Raw genomic sequence first — 17,069 nt, forward strand, 5'->3', positions numbered from 1 at the left:
GATGTTGCAAGATATTAAGGAATAGTGATTGTTGCTTCCTGTTATATTCGTATTTGGATGTGAGATTGTTTGTGTGCTTTTCTTCTCTTGTTTTGTTAACAAGATGATTAGATTCTTGATGTTTCTATGTTAGCAGGGGAAGAGCTGCTCTCTCCAGCAAAGCAAAGTCAGTGGTCAGTGCCTTACCAGAGCAGGCTGTCTGGCATCTCCAGCAGTTGCTGTAGGCTGAGCTCAGCCCCAAAGCTGTGGGGGCAAGAGAATGCTTTACTGGCCCCATTGGTCATGTGCTCACATCAACCTCTTACCCCAACAGCATGCTTGAAAGGTAGCAAACCAATGTCCTGGGTAGGAGAAAACCAGACACCTAAAGTGCAAAGCTCTTCATCCTGCCCAGCACTATTCTCTAGGCTACATAGACTGTGAGAGCAGTGTCCTGGCCAGCCATTGCTTTGCCAGGAATAAAGGACTATGTACATCCCTTGGGTGAAATAGTTCCATTATAGTCAATCATCAAGAACATTTACAAAAATCAGCAGACTTGCAATTAAGATAAAAATGTGTGGACAGTGTGTACACTTTTACAGTTTTCACTATGTAAATAAGGCTCTTGGCCTGAGAGCTAACAACCCTGCCAGCGGGGCCATTGCATCTGGCCCTATGTTCTCCTGTTCAGGCCTGGGGACTTCCCCATATTGATAGGAGGCTCTCAAACAGAAGGCACTTTACAGAGGCATGGGCAAGAGTGTAAGTGGGAAGGAAAACAGGGTTCCCTGGGCAATGGAGGGGCAAGACTAAGGTCAGGCTAGGCTCTGCCCAAAAGGCCATCCCTGCTAAAATGTACAGGCACAGGTAAGTGGACAGGGGTGGGGCAGGAAGAGACAGTGGCAGGACCTCAGCCCCACCTCCTTGCTTCCTGAGGTCTCTGACCCTTGATGGCCACATTCTCTCCCAGCATTAATCTGCAGTCTAACTGGGCTGTAAGTTACAGCTAAAAGCCCAGGGTATCTACCTTTTACCATTACCTGTTCACGGACTGAGTTGGGGTGCAGCATAGCTGGCCACACCTCCAGGATTCACACCCTTTCTAGTGAGGACTCTAGGAGCATTAAGTGAAGCTTGCCTACCCCCATTCTTACCTATAGAAGTTAACACGCCCCAAAAAGAGATGCTGCCTAGTCACAACACTCAGTATCACAATAATTCAGTGCATTTACCTCCTAGTGATGTATAGCCATATCTTTTAACTCGGACACTTGGGGCCAAAAATAGCAAGGTTTTGCTCTCTTCATGTTGTATAATTTAAAACTATAAACAGTATTATAATTCTTCCTCCTTTTGAACTCTCTTTTGGTTTCTTCTCCTAAAGGAGAGGAATGTAACAAAATGTCACAGTCTCTAATCAATTTTTCTATCTCTCTTGTAGATTTTATAAAATTTCCATATCCAACCTCTATTCCAAGCAAAGGAGGTGATGCTTACTCACCAATTAACAGATTACTACCCTAGATAGAACATTCTGCCTCCTGGCTCTTGCCTCAACTTTTGGGGGCTTTCTTGAATCTACTCCGTGTTAAAGTGTTAATCTAGAATGAGAAGAATGCTATGCAGGAAGGTCATTCCCAGCCTTTGAAGGCTATCTCTTTTCTAGGGAAGGCTGGAGATCCAATAAATAGAGTCCTCATAAGTTTAGGTAAGGAGCTGTTTGTGAATTTACATTCGACTGTAACTTAGCAGGTAATGTCATCCCCTTTCTGCCAACTTTGCATACTAGCAATAACCAAAACTTTCTTTCTAAGCATAGCTCCCAGTGTACTTGTGTCTATCATGAAGTCATGTTAAAGCCTATGAGAGGGATAATTGGATCCCCTAGTCATTTGATCCAGTTAAGAAACTTCACTAATTGACATCCAAACCCTGTTTTAAAAAAATCTGTTGGCATTCCCAAGTTTTTTAGATCTGGTAGGGCTATATGTCCTAAAACTTTTGATGTTTGTTTAAAAGACAAAAAAAGTCTTCCCTTAGCTCATTTCCTTCCAATAACTTGTAAGTTTAACCATGACATGTAAATACTATTATTCTCTTAGCACAGAGACACAAAATACCTTCTAAGGTACAGGAGAAGATAGTGTTTTGAAAATATGTTGTGTAACTTGGTCCATTATCTTTCCAACTTCTTTTATCAGTGTCTTACAGTTGCAAACAAAATGAAATCACCAAGGTCTCAGGTGGAATATCACCCTGCCTTCTGTGCCATGTAAATAATGCTTAAGATTTGGTCTAGTTCACAAACACATTCCTAGGAATTTCAGGTAGAAATTTTAGTACTATCACAGATACCTTGAAAGGATCTACTCTCTAAATGTGATCTTAACAGACCTGACCTATGAATAAATCCCTGGACCCCTCTTAACCTCTCATCTGGGTTATCCCCTTGTTTGGGGTACTGAAACATAGACCATAACATATTAATTATAGTAAGCATGCTTGATGGTGTAAACTTTGGATTTTTCTTTCTTTAATTTTATTGTGGGTAGAATATTAAATATGAGCTCTACTTTGTGAACTGTATAACTGATTATAGATACAATAACAAAGAATATATCTGTAGAATTAACTTCACGCCTTTGTTAGTAATTCACATTTCTCCTGTTACTAGCTTCTGGAAACCACTCTCCTATGATATGAATTTCATGAGTTTAGAAATCTTTTACCATTAGAATCACAATATTTGTCTTTCTCAGAATATCTTTCTGTGATTGACTCACACATAAAGTATAACATCTCCAATGTTTATCTATATTTTCATATGTACTTTCATATATTGAAGTACACCCTTCACTTTTGAATCTTAATTATATTCCACCATATGAAATTTACCTTGTGTGAAAAGAACATCCCTTAAACACACTAATGAACTAATTGTCAGGGCCTTGGTTAAAAATAACAGTGAATGGGTTGAATTAAAAATGGATGATGTGGATGAGGATGTGCAGAAAGAAGAACACTCCTCCACTGTTGGTGGATTGCAAACTGTTACAACCACTTTGGAAATCAGTCTGGAGGTTCCTCAGAAAATTGGATGTAGTACTATCTGAGGATCTAGCTATACCATTCCTGGGCATATACCCAAAAGATGCTCCAAGATATAATAAGGACACATGCTCCACTATGTTCATAGCAGCCTTATTTATAATAGCCAGAAGCTGGAAAGAACCCAGATGTCCTTCAACAGGTGAATGGAAACAGAAACTGTGGTACATTTGCACAATAGAGTACTACTCAACTATTAAAAACAATGACTTCATATAACTCATAGGCAAATGGTTAGTATGAGAAAATATCAACCTGAATTGGGTAACCTAATTCCAAAAAATCCCACATGGTATACACTCACTTATAAGTGGATATTAACCACAAAACTCAGATTACTCAAGATATAATCCACAGACCACATAAAGCTCAAAAAGAAGGGAGACCAAAGTGCAGATGCTTCAGTCCTTCTTAGAAGGGAGAACAAATATATTCATAAGAGGAGATACGGAGAAAAAGTTTGGAGCAGACACTGAAGGAAAGGCCATCTAGAGACTGACCCACCTGGGGGATCTATCCCATATAGAGACACCCAACTCAGACAATATTGTTGATGCCAAGAAGTGCATGCTGACAGGAGCCAGATATAGCTATCTGCTGAGAGTTTCTGCCAGAGCACGACAAATACAGATGCTCACAGCAAACTATTGAATTGAGAAAAGGGTCACCAATGGAGAAGTTAGAGAAAGGATAGAAACAGCTGAAGGGGTTTGCAACTTCATAAGAACAACAATACCAACCAACCAGAGCTTCCAGGGATTAAATCATCATCCAAAGAGTAGACCCATTGGCTCCAGCTGAATATGTAGCAGAGGATGGCCTTGTTGGGCACCAATTGGAGGAGTGGCCCTTGGTCCTGCCAACGTTCGATGCCCCAGTGAGGAGAACGTCTGAGTGGGGAGACAGGAAGTGGTGGGTAGGTGGGGGAACACCCTCATAGAAGAAGGGGGGGAGGAGATGGGATAGGTGGTTTATGGATGGGAAACCAGGAAAGAGGATAACATTTGAAATGTAAATAAAAAGTTCCAATGAAAAGCAGATGATGGAAACAGAGAAAAATGAAAATGAGGGGTTAAACTGGTGTGGAAGAATAGAAGTAGGTTAGAAAAGGGAATAGGAACAAACATCACTAGCGACCTTTCAAACAGACATAAGGAAGCATACTACTAGAGACAAACAGAAAGTCTAGTACTAGAAATAGATTACTTTTTCTGTAATTGTTTACCAATAAGATCTCATAGTGCAAGAAAACCTTACAATATGTTTGTACTGCTCTTGGTCATCATCCAGAACTTGTTGGTAAGACTACATTGCTAAGGATGTCCCATACTTGAGTCATAAAACATGATCAAATCAAGTTGGTTCAGACTCTGAAGCTTCCTCTCTGCTTTCCAGATTTCAAATTCCTGAAAGATATTGTGCATTATAACAGTGGAAAAAAGTAATCATTAGTTATACCTTGCTGTCACGCCTAGAAATTACACCAGCAGATGCCCTGGCAAGATATGGTCCTTAGTGCACACATGACAAGACAGGAATAGGAGTGTCCAATAACACTCTGACTTACATTAAATACCAATCTACAAGATCAATGCATATCTCAGTCTTCATCAGAGAAAAGACCATTTGTAGTATACGATGATTAGCAAAGTGAACCACAACTGGACAAAGTGCAGAGAATATGACATTCAGAATCCTCAGCTCCAGAATAAATCTTTTTTTCTCAAGTGCAAAAACAATAGTTGAAATGGATATGGAAAACATGTAAGAGGCAGAGATGCTGGATAACTACAGAGAACCATGTTCTGGAAACAGCAATCAACTGAACACATGAATGGTGATTGGGGCAGCATGTACATAACCTTTTCAAGCCCAAACCAAAGAAAATGCCAGCATAGAGAGTGGAGTTAGGCATGCAATCCTATTTGGAGCAACTGAAAGGTCTTAGCTTCTGGGAGAGGGGGGGAGGGGAGGGAGGGAGAGGGAGAGAGATAAGGATGCAGGGAGAGAAATATTTCAGGGATTAGGGCAGTATATGGATCTGGGAAGAGTGGAAATAAATGTCAAAACATGCTTAAAACATGAAAGTCCCAAAGAATTAATTCAAATGATAAAAAAGTTAATAAGCAAATAGATAGATGATAGGCATACATAAAACATATAGAAGTAGGCAAATTTTATGAAGACATATAAGATATAGATGATAGATGGCTTCTGGATGTATTGTTCAACATAGATAGATGATAGATAGATAGATAGATAGATAGATAGATAGATAGATAGATAGATAGATATAGATTATTGATGGACTGGAATAAATGGATATATGAATAGAAACATAGATACATAGATACACAGACATACAAATGCATATATGCATGCATACATACATAAATAAATTATTGATAATAGAAAGATAAATACATGGTATAACTCAGAGGATAGAATAGATGATAGATAGCTATCAATAGATCAATAATTGAATGGATATAAATAGATGGATGATAAATAAATGAAAGTTATCAGTGGACTATATGTTTTTCCACAAACCTTAACCATATTTAACTCATTTTTATATACATGAGTACAGATGTTTTGTAATTCTTATTTCAGTTCTGGGTAAATAACTAAAAGCAGGATGCAATAGTTCTTATGAGGAGGAGTATTTCTGTATTTTAACTATTTCTATCTCTCTGTCTCTGTCTCTCTGTCTCTCTCTCTGTCTCTAGTACACACACACACACACACACACACACACACACACACACACACACCCTTTCTCTCCCTTTCTCTTGGAAGAATTTTCTGAACAAACTCAACATTTATCTTAACTGGTAGCTTCTCTGAAGCAGTAGCCTTCATCATAGAAGCATCATTTCATACCTGTAAACATGGTTAAAGACTATGTCCATTATTGTGTGTGGAAAAAAGTCTGCTTTTGAATATACAAAAACATGAGTTCAACAAACAAAACTGCTATATGTTTCTTACTGATATGATTTCCATTGGATTGAAGCTCTTTGGAATTCAAAACAATGTCTGGGAACCCTAGAAATTACTTGGAAAACTACAGAGAGAAATCAAGTAACCTAGGGGTCCCTATGCTCCAGACTCAATGCTTTCACAGAGAATCCAGCTAGGGCAACGACAGGAGTCTTCTTAGAAAAGTAACTTTAGAAAATACAGGTAATAGTATCTCATGAAGATATGGCTTACAGTTTCAAACACTATCCGAGGAGAGCAAAAAATTCCTAGTCTTTTTCCTACTGGCTTCAACTTGTTTGAGACACAAAGTGCTGTGGTTTACATTTCATTATATTCACAACTCTTCTTAGGCCATCTCTTCTCTTACAAAACATTGTGGTTACAAAGAGAGTATCATTGTCATTTTATAGGCAGCTAGAATTTTACTAGGGAAATAGAGGCATAGGAATGAGCAATGAAACATGACTGAAAGACTCTTAATGATACTTGACATGCTTCCAGAAGACAGAAAAGATTTTATCCAAGAAAGAAGTGAAAACTAAAAGGGATGCTGTTCAGCCACAATGATGGCTCAGTGCTCCCAGAAATAAATATGAATTAGCATGTTATTGTTTTGTGGTTAATTTTGAGCCAGAAATGAATGTGAGTTTTTATTATTATATTTCCCTTTTAAAACAACAATAACAATTTTCTCCATTCAAAATTAAAAAAAAAACACAAGATTTTAAGCATGAAAATTAGAAAAGGACAGAATCGTTGTAAGCAATTCAAAGAATGAAGAACACAGTGAGAACAAATGAGCTTTGCCTCTTTCACCTCTACTACAATAAAAGAGCAGAAAATGCTTCGTGAATCACTAGGCAGCAAATTTCAATCTAGTAATAGGTAGTAGTTCATTAGCTGAGTATATGCAATTCTCTGTAGCAAGAGGTCATGAGGTTTTTCTAGTGGTTGGATTTTGAAAGGAGCTGCATTATTTTATGCCCATCAATAACTTCTGGGTTTGGCAGGCAAAAACAAAGAGAGAAATAATCTGAGTAGTGGCATCAAGGACTAGCCATTTGCTTCAGTCAGCAGCAGCCGGTCCGTCTTCCCCTGCTTGTAAATGACCTAACCATTGAGAGGATACGGCATTTATGTATTTCTGCTTCTGAATCATGAAGAGTAAAGTCATTATAGAGGAGGGCTAGTGAATCAATATTCAAATATTTAGACCATGGCCACAAGAGGCCACAGATATGGAACGCCTTATAAGTGATGCAAAACATGCATTTATCCTTCTATCCAAGACAATCAATGAACATCTTCTTTCTATTTGTCATCTCACTTCCACATCAATGAGCAGAGCAATTGAGTAAGAGCTGGAGGTTTTATTCAAGTCATTTAGCCCAAATGTCAGAAATATACTTATATTTTCCTTGTATACACCAATATGACTAAAGAGAAGGTAGGGTGACAACTGTTTCTGTAGAAATATTTTAGGTAAATACACATTAAACAGACAGCCAAAATATTTTTGGAATGTATACTATGATCTGGGCACTATTTACTAGTATAAAATCATCCATGGAAAATAAACAACAAAAGTCCTATCCTCACAAAACAGTACAAAGACAGAGACAGGTATCATTTCAACATCCAAGGATTGTTCTTTTTTAGGGCATAGAAAAATTAATTGGATTTTCAAACTCAACTTAGTTCTTCCTCCTATACTAATATTGGGATAATTACTCTCATAGCCCTGTCTTTGTAGAACCCGTATTTATCACTTCATGACACGAATAGCATTGCTCTGGAGTCATTTCCAAACCTGTGATGAATCTTCAAGTGTGCATATGTCTATGAGAAACTTATTTCAGTTCCTCTTTGATAGATACTTGGTAAAAGGATTAGTGAGTCATGTCAATAGGTTAAGAGAGTGATATATCTGCAGGAGAGGATTATTCTACCACAAGAAGAGTAAATCCTTCCACTAGAGGCACTATAGATTAACTCTGAGGATATTGTGCCCACTAAAACTAGTCAGACAGAACAAATATTATATAATAGTGTTTAGATGAGGAACTGTAAGTTTGAACACAGAACATCAGAGGGTAGGGTGTTGGTTTCCAAAGGCTATGGAGCTAGAAGAATTTAGGAGTATATATTAATTGAAATGTCCTTCATACAAACACACACACACACACACACACACACACACACACACACGCATGCCCAGTAAACTACAAAGTATATTTATTAGTTTCTGTTAATCGTTTCATAGCAATTATATATGCCAAGTTCAGCTCAAAGACATGTGATTGTTGTCAGATAACAGTAAGCCTAGGAAAGAAATAACATGACCCTATGTTTATAAATGAAGTTCTTTTATTTAGCAAGCTATGTGTTCAAATGTTTCTAGAAATGAGAATAGATAGTCACACGTTGTCACTTTCCATTGAATATACAGAAAACAGTGGCATAGTGTGGTTACATTCTAAATACATTCTGCTTTTGCTCACCATGTAAGCAGGTCAGGATTTATGTTGCTGAGTTTGGAAGAGGACTGGAGCTGAAATAAGCTGCAAAGATCTACACCAGGCCAGAAAGTTTAGAGTTTATTCTGTAGGTAACAGGTACAATGGAAATCTTTCAGTTGAATGATACTGATTAAATTTGAGTTCTCAAAATATTATTCATCTGGCGTCTAGACTCATTTGAAAGGAGAGGCAGGAATGTTTGTTTAGAAACCTAGGCCTCCAGTGACTTGATGCATCAAGGTGAGGTGATTGCAAGGTGGCTCTCCCTTTTTATAGAAGAAGGAGAAAAGCGAAATACTTATATATACTGTGGTGGAAATTCATGGTCCATTCTCACAAAATAGGGAGGAGGGAGCTGATATCAGGTGGTAAAGTTAATAAGTAAATTAATGAGAAAAAGAAGTTACCTGAGAATCCAGGAAAATGATAAAGATATAAAGTATCTTAATGTTAAAGAAACAATAAGCAGGAGGTAGTGTTTTCAAATGATGCTGGATAAATGGCATCTGTAAAAATTTTGACTGTGGCAGGGGTAGAGAAGATTTCGAAGAGCATTTCAAAAGGGCTTACACGGTAACATACTGTGAGGCTGAAAAGGTATCTCACCTTCCTGTGTGGCAAGATCATATACAGAGTTGTATAAAAGAGCAGGTGCCTGTGACGTCATTCCTGGAAGTTATGAAATACTAAGGCTGGAATAAGTCAGATTCTTGGTTTATTTCCCCAAGTCCCATATGGAGGTTGATCTGGAGCCAGGACTAAAATTCACTGCATTGGAGAATGGAAAAGGGCCTTCAGTTTCTAAAGCAAAGGTACACCATGACTTTCTTTCTATGCATATGTCATTTAGTTACTTACAGAAAAAAAAGGAACCACAGATGAATATGGTCTCTTCTAAAATGTTACATCCCAAGTCTTGTGCCTGGCACACAAAGATGTCTTATGTTAAAGACAGATATAAATTAGTCATCAGTGGAAATATAAAATCATAAGAGTCAATGTTAAAGTAGATAACACCCTGAAAATAGAGTGTTATGATGTAAGGAGGATGGGATCTGTAATCAGAACAGAGTAATCTCAAATTCAAGTTGCTTCCAGCCACTAGCTCTGGTTTTGCAGCAGGTGACTTATTCCCTGTGAGTTTCTTCAGTGTAAATATGGAGGCAATTTTACTGTATGTTCAATGCTTTAAAATGTTGAGTTGGCACATATGAAATGCATGTATAGGGGAGGGTAACAGTGAAAATGTAATCACCAAGATTTAAGTGTAGGCAAAAAATATATTGAATTTTGTAAGGTTAGACCATGAATTTTCACACAGTATATATAGTACTGGCTGCCACAGGTTGTTTCTTGACATTTAAAAGGAAATTAAGCAATAGAGAGAAACCCAAGAGTCATGGAGAAAGGAGTGTGAATGAGCAAAACAAATCCTTGGATTGACTAGTTTGACTGCTTTGGTCTTCTAGAAAATTGTCTGCCTGGGAGAATAATCCATATCCCAATTACATCATTTTATGGAGAAAATATTAAGGCAAAACTTTAAAAGAATGCAAAAATTCTAAACTAAACCACATTTTCTATAGCTTCATGTGGGAATGTCTTTATTGTTTTCCCCACTTTTCTGCTGGCACATGCCACATCATCCTGGATGGACTGTCATCTGTATCCCGCAGCTCTAGGGGAATATAAAAAATATTTAGACTTCCAGGGTATGGAACAAAATCCTAAGCAATTATGAAATGATGGTAAGAAGATATTAAACATTTCCACTGCTATCACCTCAGTAAAACAAAACCAAACAACAACTGAAAAAAATGAGGACACTTGATATACACTCATAGTATGTGAATATTCTCATAAGCTAAAAGATCTGTCCTCTCTCTGCACAGTAGCAGAGCATGTCTAAATATGTATGTATGTATGTATGTATGTATGTATGTATGTATGTATGTATGGATGGATGGATGGATGCATATACAGATGGATGATGGATGGATACAAGAATGCATGGATATGTTGAGGTATGGATGAATAAATGCATGGGTGAGTGGATAAATAGATCATTTGGAAAAACTTGCAAACACAGCCTTATACTATGAATAATACTAATAAAATTGTATTAGTTTTCCAACACTCTTTTCACAAATTTTCCTTCACTCTTTTTTAAACCAGCAATACCCAATGTAGTTGCAGAGCGTGGGTATCTATCTGCACAGAGGTCAGTTGTTCCATGAACACTTACTTCATAGACTCTGTCTTTCTGTTTGCCATAATCTCAGGGTTTGGCTGAATCTGAAACAGATGATACATGAAACACTTTATATTTGATAATTACAGTGAAGCTAATTAATTACTTCTCCCAGGGGACAAATTTAAAGTAAATGAGTTGATTAGTCGCACACAGACTTGGGAGGATCTGATCACAGAGATTCCGATGAAGTGACTATCAAATATAAAGAACATGGAAGCTAGGATGATTATCTCAGTGGATAAAATGCACCTTGACAAACTGAGTGGATGCCCAGTCAGGCCAACAGTGCTCTCATCTATAACACCAGAACCTTGAAGGGTCATAACAGACAGATTCCTAGAACTTTCAAGCCATCCAGTCTACTATCTGAAATGGGAAGCTCCTGATCCAGTAAGAAACCCTGTCTCAGAAAAAGAAAAAAGAAAGACTTCTTCTCTTTATCTGTAACCTAGAGAGTCCAGTTAATACTGTCTGCATGTACACATATGTGGAGAGCCACCCACCAGAGCTTGGACAATTAACCAAGATTGCCCTTCCAAGCAAAAATAGCTCCATTTTCTACAGCAGTCATCAACTCCCAATAAAACCTTATCTATGGGTGTAGCCTCATGAACCCCACCCCATCCATATGTGATCTTGTACATATCTTTTGCAGGTAACACAGCTACTTTCCTAGTTTTATTTTTGTTTCTATGGTATAATGAGGATAAAAACCAATTTGAAGGAGAAGGGTTATATTTGGCTTAAATTTTCACTTCAAAGCCCATCATTGAGGAAATTCAGAACAATGAATTAAGCAAGAAACAGAGGCAAGAACTCAGGCAGAGACAATGGAGAGACACTGCTTACTAGCTTATTTGTCATAACTTATCCAGTCTGCTTTTGTGAAACAACCCAGGGCTTCTTTCTCAGGGTTAGCACTACCCATAGTCTGCTGGGTCTTTTCACACCAACCATTAATAAAATAACATTAGCTACAAACATGCCTACATGCCAATCTTCTGAATGTAGTTTCTCAGTTGGGGTTCCTTATAGATTCTGCCAAGATGACCAAAACTAACCAGCTAATCCACTTACATGGACAAGCAGAAAGAAATAAGATCATTAGTCACACATTTTAAAAACACAGACAAATAGACTTACCAGCTGTCCTTCAGAGATGAAAATGTATGAATATTAGAAATGCTTTGTTCAAACATTATAAACATCTTTGACACAAATTTAAGCAAAAGAAGCAAAATAAAATTTAATCAAGTATCCTGTGAGGGGGTGGTAATACTTCCCCCAAAAGACTTGAACTATTAATAAAAAAAAATCTTAGGGCCAGGCATAAGATATCTCTATGAGTTATTAATCTGGATGTCTCAGAGGCCCGAAACAACATAAGTTATTGCTATTGCTATTAGTTGGCCTCAAGAACTAGACAGTAAGACCCAGCATGGTTCTTGAGGACAAAGTACACTTTGCAGAGCAAAAAAAAAATCAAAATGAAACATAGAGAAAATCATAGGAGACAACTTATTGCTCTTTCATTATCAAATGGACATGTCAAATTGCCTTTTATGCACATTATCAAGGCTGCCTTCCACTGTGACCTAAGAAGAGTCTCTCTGCAAGGGTTAGCACTAATCCAAGAACTTATACATAATTAAAGTGTTGATAAATAATGTGCTGAACCCTACATGGGACATCTATATCAATTCCTCACCCTCAAGACAAAGGGAGCATCACAGAAGAGTAGACAGAAAGAATGTGACTGACAGAACATGGAAAGGAATGCTGGGAAAAGCTATTTTCTGGACATGAGTAACCATGCAGCTATGGCTATCTGCAGAAACTGAACCCAATGAGTTCCATCAACATGCCACCAGCACTCACTGGACTGAGGGTTATAAAAAAAAACAAAATAAGAGAGCTTAGAAGGAGAACAGGAATATTGGGGGTAAATAGGGAGAGTGGATCAGAGATTTGGAGGTAGATATTATCTACCTGTTAAGGTACCCTGTTCTTTAAAAAGAACAAATAAATAGTATTAGTTTTAAAAAATATTTGATAACTTATTACTAATCTGGAGAATTGGTTTCCTACACAGAAGTGAGGGAAGAATTACTGCAACAGAGTCGGATGAGCCCTACAGTTTTCTCTTACCATTCTCTAGCGAGTGATTGGAAATAAAAGCGAGCATCTTAAAAGAATTCTGAAGGCAAATTCTGCAAAATATTGAAGAGGATTTAAAAGCATCTTTTCTTTTTCAGTTTTCTTTGGCAATATATGTTGCTATTAGTTGAAAGATTTTTAAGCAAAAGTTCATGCAGAATTAGACAGGTACTCAATATGAAGAGGAACCATCAACATAAACTACCTAAATAAAAAATAAAAGAAACTAATAGAAGACATTGGAGGAATTCCAGATACTGGGTCAAATATGTTCAAATATCCCTGACATTATCAAGTTGGTTCTTCTCTACATTTAATGTAGTAGCTCTAAGATATTAAAACATAAAAAATCAGTGTTTTAAGATATTCATTTTGATGCAATCAATGACCCATTTATGTAGGACCTTCCCCACCACTAGGGAGTATTAAAAGTTGAGACAGCTCACATCCCTTGCCAACCAACTAGAAAGGTCATACTCCTGCCTTTCCAGGCCTCTTTAATATTCATTGCTCTGACTTTTCAATTTTTTTAGGACAATATATTTGACCAACGTTTTTATTCCTTGGAAATTTTACCCTAATTATTCTCACAAATTCATTTTCTTGCACTTCAGGATTTTTGCAAGTAGATTTATAAATGCCATTTTACTATCACAGCTATCCATTAAAAGGTGAATCCATCTTCATTTTTCTACATGATACAAAAGAAGCAATTTTATTTTAGGAAAATTGAAAACAATGCTGGCAATAGGACACATTCCGAAGACAGGACAGGCACCTCACTCCCTGCTGGCTTCTTCCTGCTAGGCACAGTGTGCAGGCTGACAGAACAAAGATGGTCAGTGCTGGAACTTTATTTCAAATGAGGCTAAAATTTGTCATTGTATATGATCCTAACAATTACTAATTCATTTGTTCATGAAGACTTTTAAAAAACAAATATAGTTTGGAGTTTAATATGTCTAATATTTTGATAAAGACTCAAAACAAATGAATCATTGAGAGACAAGTCCATATTTTCAAGGAAAGTGGGATGCTTGCCAAAGAACAAATAATTACACACACACACACACACACACACACACACACACACAAATCATCATCATCATCATCATCATCACCATCATCACCATCATCATCACCATCCAAGTATATGCACATGAATAGATAGTTATGTATGCTCATTTTCTAAGAATGTAGAACAAATCTGAAGTTTTAAGCCTTACCTTTTGTTTTGTTCCTACAGTAGTCCTTTGGGTTGCTCTTGCATGCCTAAACACAAGTATATTAATATATACAGATCATTGTTCATTAAAATAATTACAAGATAATCAGAATGTGAGAGGGAGCCACCTAAGGGCACATTACACTAAGTGCCCAGGTTACCCACTCTCTTAGGTAACTATGAAGACAGTCACCATCTCCAACAGCAGAAAGCTTCTAAGCCCAGTTGGGGCTTTTGGAGCATACAAAGTCAAAGTCCATCCCTAGTCAACTTTCAACACAAGGTCACAGAAATAAGGGATCCCTGAAGATGATCCCACTTCTGAGTGGCTTAAAACTATAAAAGTCATGGCTTCTTTGCTTTCTCCTTCCATTTTAGACTACAAGTCAACACTAAGGAAGCAGTCTGCCTTTGTGTTCTAGCAAGAGGGCAATAGTGGAAGAGGCATAGGCCAAGGGGTCATTCACACAGGCTTTAGAATTTACCAGTCCTGCCTGCTATCTCAAATCTAGGAAAGACATTGTGTCCTCAATCAAAGGCCAGTCTTTACAAATTTTCTTAAAGACAGGCTTAAGGATTACTTTAAATAACCATTAATAATTTGACAGCTGTTACTATGTCCAAAGGAGTTTCTGATTTTACCAGATGGACATTTATATAAAAGAAATACAATTATTTTAAAAACCAAACTAACTCAATTATTTCATACAAACACATCCCTTAGCTGCATAAAAATCTTTAAAGCAATTCTCACAAACAGTCAAAATTCTTAACACATCTTGGCCATTATAAATCTTCACAGAAATAGAACAATATCTAAGACAGAAGTTGGTTTCCAGGGAGTGGGTATATTGCTGTGACAGGGCTGAGCATGCTTTGTTTGGAGGAAATATGGAAGACTTTGGGTCACTGGATTAGAAAAGCAGTTGAATTCCTTAAAGGAAATTTACTAGATCATTCTAAGTAGTAGCTGAGAGCAATGTAGACCCAGCTTAAGTTTTGGAGAATATTACTAAATGACATAGAGACCATGCTTGTGATATTTGTGAATGATTTTTGTGCTTGTTCTGAAATCTGCCTGGGGCTAAACATAAGAGTTTTGATGTAATGGTATTAGCAAAGTAGATTCAGTACAGCTTAGTATTGGGTGTGTCATGTGGATATTATATTCAGTTTTATTAAAATCTCAATGAAAACTAGCAATCAGGGCTACATGTATAGTAATTTGAAGGAAAAGAAGAGCATAAAAAAATATAATGTTAGAGCCAAATCCTGCCCTCAAGGTAAAACGATTAAAGAATGGTCATATTCAAAATTAAGTAAAGGAAGTCATACCCTTAGAGCAAGGCACCTACCAGCTAATCAACATCCTGTAATAAGAATTAAAGGAAATCTTAAGGTTCAAAAGAAACCATAAACAATGGAAAGCCTATGCAAATGCAAGTCAAGGAGGAATCTAGGTCCCAGCCTCAGAAAGCACAATATGGCCGCTTTAGTTATTTTTTTCTGAATTTAGAACCAAGAAGGATATAGGAGAGGGTTCTCGAATCTTCCCCAGGGGTTGAGGAAAGCTGTCAAATCAAGCTCCTCTGCCCCCTTTTTTCTTTTATTGGATATTTTATTTATTTACATTTCAAATGTTATCTCCCTTCACCTCTAGCAACCCCTATCCCATCCTCCCAGCTTCTATGAGGATGCTCACCCACCCACTCCCTCTCTTCCTCCTCTCTGCCCTGGCATTACCCAACACTAGAGCATGGAGCCTTCACAGGGTCAAGGTGCTCTCCTCCCATCTATTTGACTAAGAACTCCTGTCCCAGATAGGCTTGTAGCCATATACAAAAGATGTTTCACCATCCCACAAAGACACTTTCTCAACTATGTTCATAGCAGCTTAATTTATAATAGCCAGAAACAGGAAATAGCCTAGATCTCTGTCAACTGAAGAATAGAAAAAGAAACTGTGGTACATCTATACAATGGAATACTATTCAGCTATTAAAAAAGACATTATGAATTTTGTTCTTTGGTTTTGTAGGGAGTTATAGGGGGTTTGTTTAATGTCTCAGAAAAATCTAGAAATTGTATTTTAAACAGTGTTGAAGCTGTGAAAGACTACGTGGACATTGGAAGTCATAGTAAATGAATTTTACATTATGAAATGGCTACAAGCCTATTTGGGCCAGAGAGTAGTATAATTATGCAGTGTGGCCTTGTTGGAGATGTGCTACTTAGAATGTTCTTTGAGATTTCCATACAAGGTCCAGTCATTTCTCTCTCTGTGTCTCTCTGCCTCTCCCTTCCTCCCTCCTTCCCTCCCTCCCTCCCTCCTTCCCTCCCTCCCTCTCTCTATCTCTCTCTTTCTTCCCCCTCTCTTTCTCATCTCCATGTCTATCTCAGTTTTATCTCTGTCTCCATCAACCTCTCTTTATCTTTTATCCTTTTGCATTCCTGTTTGTGGATTAGGATATAAAGTTGTCAGTACTGTTCTATCACAATACCACCACGAAAGTTTGCCTTCTGCAATTATGATAGTAGACTAACCCTCTGAAACTGTAAACGGCCCCCAGAACTTAGAAGCTCCCTCTATATACACATACACCTTAGCACAAAACTGACATAAGAATAACCTCACCGCTTCAGGCCATAGAACGCAGCATGAAGGCTGCAATGCCTGTCAAAACACAAACAAAAACAAAGGATATGTCAAAGATTCCAGGATGTGAATTTGAAAATCCCTAATTGTACTAATCTTGAATGTTGGCTTCTGTAGTTCTATTTTTTGTTTGTTTAATAAAGTGTGGCAACCAGGATACAATTTTTGTCAAGAAAAAACAAA

Source organism: Rattus norvegicus, chromosome 13 (genome assembly GCF_036323735.1).
Source record: "Rattus norvegicus strain BN/NHsdMcwi chromosome 13, GRCr8, whole genome shotgun sequence".
Lineage (NCBI taxonomy): Eukaryota > Metazoa > Chordata > Mammalia > Rodentia > Muridae > Rattus > Rattus norvegicus.